Source organism: Dermacentor andersoni, chromosome 7 (assembly GCF_023375885.2).
Source record: "Dermacentor andersoni chromosome 7, qqDerAnde1_hic_scaffold, whole genome shotgun sequence".
Lineage (NCBI taxonomy): Eukaryota > Metazoa > Arthropoda > Arachnida > Ixodida > Ixodidae > Dermacentor > Dermacentor andersoni.
The window spans coordinates 87,689,943-87,695,414 of record NC_092820.1 but is presented as its reverse complement, the minus strand read 5'-3'; positions in this window follow the sequence as shown (position 1 = coordinate 87,695,414).

Below are 5,472 nucleotides of genomic sequence, written 5' to 3'. Positions count from 1 at the left end.
GCAACTAAGTGGTACCTCAGTCAAAAAAGCGATAAGGCAAGGCTAATACTTTGAACGATACAAGAAAAAATATTTAGTTAGCACAGAAAATTGGTAGTAACACACGGCTAACTGAATTCCAAACAGCCAAATAACTGGTCTGCTGCACTTGCAGTATCAAGTACCCCAGAAATAGCCATAAAAGATGAGAAAAGGTTGCAATGACTGGACAGCCAGTTTGATGAGAGTGAAACACGCAAATAAATGCGTATACGAAACACCAATGACCACAACTGCGCAGGTAAAAAGTTAGTAAAGTGATACCAGAGTTTTATTGCGTAAAATAAATAAAAGTTTCATAAAAATTGCGACAAAGCAGCAACAAAGACAGAGGCAGATACAGCACCCGTATTGAAAAAAAATTGCAAGGAAAGTGATATACATGCATATTTAAGCTCACGACAGTTTTTTCTCTAATATATAGAAAAAGAACACATGCACATACGGCATAAAAGAAGGTTCCTGTGCCTGCAGAAAGCAGCATAGTACAAAGCTGCGTCATGAGAAGCGAAAAGTAGAGCTTAGCATGAATAAAAACGGCGAATTCATGCATACCTACACACAGGCATGTGACATGTCATGCCCTGAATGCATGAAATTCATGTTTCACACACAAATGAAGTTACCATCCCTCTTATTGGCTTCCTCAGGGGACTCCTTGAAGGTGAACTAGAAAAACGTACATCAGTGTCAAAAACAAAGAGATTTTAAGGCCCTATAGCGTTCTTCCAGAAAGAAACAAGCAAATAAATTCATGTATCAATTCTATCGAAACTTGGGCAATTCGGTGTACATATATATTTGGCAGCCACTGAAACAGGGACTAGAAGGATGAATTAAGGTGGGAACACACATGAACGCTGACTCAACTAGAAGTTTATTCGTGAAGACAAAGATTTTAAAGACACTCGCCTAATTCGCAAAGAAAAATCAATGAATGCGCAGCAGGAACAGCCCGGCACAACAAAAAAGGACCGATAGACATGTCCTGTAGAATAAACATGTGCGTCAAAAACTAATAAAAACACACGAAAACTAAAAGCTTTGTCCTGTAAGCAATATTAACAATAGTAGAGCAACTCTTTCCCACTGAGGGTCGCAGAAATTTTGCGTATGAATTTTTCTTCATGATCAATAAATAATGCTTCTATAACTCCTCTTATTTTCTCTTCTTTGTGGTGAAATATTCGTTCTTTCTACCCTATACCGCAACACCGCGTGTGTTATATGTGCGTCGGTATGCAGGTGAGAAAGAGAGAGGTGTATATCTGTGTGTATATTTGTTTGAGCGAGCGAGCATTTCCTTGCTTGCACCTAATCTAGGAAACATACGGGGTACAGACATTAAAATTATGAGCTTTTACATCTCAAAACCACAATCTGGTAACGAGGCACGCCATAGTGGCAGACGCCGGAATAATATAGGCCACCAAAGGTGCTTCAACGTGCACCTAAATCTAAGTACACGAGTGTTTTCGCATTCCGCAAACATCGAAATGCGGCCGCTGCGGTCGGGAATGTATCCCGCGACCTCATGCTGAGCACTGCAACAACATAGCAGCTAAGCCATCACAGCGGCTGCCATGAGGGGCCATGCAACGTTCTCGGAACACATAATAAGTGCCCGATACCTAGGATGGCTAGAAACTGGTAGTGAAAAATACGTTTATCAAAAGAATGATTATAGAATATTATGAAACGTGTGCGATGCTTTCTTTCAAAGTAAGTTTTTTAGAGTTTGTACTTGTCGAAGTTGAGGCTTATGTGGGCTCAGCTGTCGTCACCTTTATGTGGAGCTGACCAGTGATGGAATATATTATATACAAATTTCAACTGAATATCACTTCGTGAGCACAGCACCACTCTCCAACCTTTGGCAGAACTGGCACGATTATATATCTACTGAAATGTTCAAGCTATTTGCGTTCTATACAGACACGGGAACGACGTGCAGCAACAGTAGAGGCGCGCGAAATGTTGTGCTTGCGGGTGCAGGCACGCCGGCCAGGGCATCTGTGAAGAGTTGGTGTTGCTGTCCCCTAAGAAATTAAATACTTGCTTTGTCGCTCTTTATGTCAAAACATTTCAAGGTTTTGGTTAAGAGCTGGCCTTTCTGTTGTCATTGTGGTGTCGCATTTGCCATTTGTTTGTGCCTGAACATGCGTATCTTGTGACAGCTCTTTGCAACGTTATGCCACGTGCGATGCATTGATGTTGGGCTATTGAGATACTTCAGCGCATTAAACGCTTGACCCCACTGAAATATATATCTCTGTACACAATTGTTCATTGCAGTTATGTGGTCCTAGTTATTTTGTGATTTTGATTTAAAGACAAAACATAATATAATCTCTATGCCGAATTCGGAAGACAGAAACATTGAAGCTGTCATGATGCGCGTCTTCTTTTTTTTTTCCTTGAGCATAAATGATTTATCCGGTGAAGTCAGCTATGAGCTCCCATACAACGTCACAGGTGTGACATGGAAGTCAGCATTGTAGTGCAAGTAAATGATGACAAAAGTCATGATGCCCTAGTGAATTGGCTATTCGCAGAGAAACACTACTGCGTATTTAGCTGTCCAAAATAGAAGGCAATACTACCATAGTTGAGGGCGTTTAATTTGAATAAAAATTGAATTGAACATCACACCTCCTCACGTGGTCTATAATTCAACATCTTTCATTTGTGCGTTTGTTATTAGACTCCTTCTGATATACCACATGCAATTTGCAATTGCAATTTATGTGCAATTTTGATGGCATGTCGAATGGAAAATGTTCAAAATGTCAAGTGCTATTTATCCACTTCGAACAAAGGGGAAAAAAGGGTAAGGTTTGCCAAAATCAAGTTTTTGTCCAACAGCACAGCTTCACGGGTGCCGCTGCTTTCACCTTTGCTTTATCGTAATCCAGTGCGCTTAAATATATATGTGAAGCACAGCTGTATTTACCGAGGGGCAACGCAGTGGGGCCGATTGCCTCCCCACTGGCACAAGTGTAGGGGCAATGTATTTCGTTTGTTACCTATTCCACAATTCTTAATGCGGGTTCGTTTGGCTGCATGCTGCGAAATTGAACGAAACAGCAGGCGCCACATTTTCTTTCTGCATACATTGGCCACAAAGTAATGCTTTTGTTTATTACGTATTCCCGGCTTGGGCAGTCAGGATTGTCCTTCGTCCGTCGCCGCTAAGGGATGTAGCAGACGAAGGAGGAGGTGCGCCACACCCGCTGTCATTGCAGAGAAGGCTGGCGCTGGGCAGTTTCCGCCATAACAATTTTCACGTTTGACTTTAGGAATCATGCACAGTTTTCTTGTGCCGCCTAATGATATTTGGAAACCCAAAATTATCTTGCTGCATTTACCCTAACGACGACGGTAGAATTCCAATACCAATGAGGGCACGGTAAAGGTAATTTGTAGGTAACGTTGAATATAGTGGGATAAGTGTGCCTGTTTACATTAGAGTAGGTATGCAGAGTGTTGTCGGTGAGTTTCATGGCAGGTGTGAAACTTTCTTTAGTAAGCAATGCGACCGGGCTGGTTGGTGTTGATCGATGACGTTTAACCGAGCGAACTTGTACAAACAACGGCGAAAGTGACATGCGTAGATAGCCAGTGCTTTTCTACGTCCAGCACTTCCGCAATGGTTTGTCCACGTTCCCGCTGCTAAACGACGTCAAATTTATACCACGACCCTGGCATAATTGCAATCACAACAGAGGTGGGCGCCGTGCTGTTCCCGCCATACAAAAGTTCATGTTGCGCTTCCGGTATTATGAACAGCTTTCGCCGAGTGCCTAATCATAATTGAAAAAGAAAATTATTTAACTAAGGAAGACGGGAGGAATTCCTTACAAATTATTGTATCATTTGCGACCAACCGCGTCCTGCCGTACGGCATGTTTGAATTATGAAATACCAATTCAGCGGCGTCATGTATGTCTTGAACCTCGCTAATTTTATTGTGTAAGCACCACTTATACCACACATATTTCCTATGACAAACTTCAGCATTGTCGAGAGTTGGGCGGTCTGGTGACGAGTAATTTGGGAGCGGTTGTATGCAGTGCGGTCTGCCTGCTTTTTTGTGTCGTGGTTTTGATATTTACGTCAAATGGTAAGCGAAAAATAAAGGTCTTCTCGGATGTGCAGAGCCATTACAATACCATCACAAAAAAGCTTAATTTTTTTTTCTGTCTGGATGTGTTCTTCATGACGTTGCATGTCAATATCTTTAGGCTCTTTCTACAGACGTGTTACAGTCGCCCCCGTTCCCTAGCAGAAGCAAAAAAGTATAGATTTGATGTTTAGAAGTATAGACGCCACATTTTTGGGTAGCAGATACAGAAACAATGTGCTTTTAACATATTTATTACATACGTGCTTTTCCCAACATTGAAAAGTTACACAAGGCATTTAGTCGTATTCTCTGTTTCTTTCATAAACTACGCAAGGCACGATGTTTATATTTACTTGACGTAGGAACGTTGCCCTGAGTGACGAGCGATATATGTTCAATATTTAAGGGTCCATTCCAGCCTTTTACAAAGGTTTCAGCAAACCAAAGTGTTATACTTCCATTATTTAAAGTCTTCCTCAGACTCCTAAAAGAACTGTAACATGCACGAAATTGACGTTCCAATATAGGGGGAATTTTCAGTGTAACGCACGGCGAGAATATCACGTACATGCTGTAAATGCTACGTTGCAAATTATTACCGAAGCCTCGGTATTGGTGCATTTTTGTTTGTCATATTGCAAGGCGCGCTGCTTGTTTCTACGGTTTCTTCCGTGAATTATGCAAGGAACCGTGTTCACAGTTTGGGATAATTAGTGGCACTGTATGGGCGGTATCTAGGCCACAATACAAATAGATGGGCTAAATGCGCCTGTTAACAAATTTATTATGTAGGCAAGTGGTCCAGAATGTTATCGATGAGTTTTAAGACCGGCCTGAAATTTACACCGCTTTCGTGGCATAATTACAACTACAACAGAGGTCCCAGCAAGCGCAACTTGTTTATCAAGGGGATGATGCTTGGCGCCACCACACTTAGCCCCCATAGCAAAGCTGTCATTCGCAGCATGGCTAATGGTTTTCAGCTGAATGGTAGAAACCATGAACGGTGGTTGTTGGGCCAATGGTCAAGCTCAGGCTGATGAGCTAATTGTCTTTGACCAAGCGAAGAGCCACTGGACCTTCCTGTGGAGAAGACGGTGAAACACAGGTCACATTCTAGGATTTGTCGGTAAACCAATATCGCACGACTACATTTGCTTCCGAAAAAGCCAATCGGTCCCTGAAAAGGCGCCGCACCGAAGAAAACTTTTTGACAGATCTAGACCTGATTGTGATCCGATTCCATGTTTCCTGATCATCCATTCTCTTGTAGCCAACGACTCAGCTATTGCTAAGACCCTAGAGAA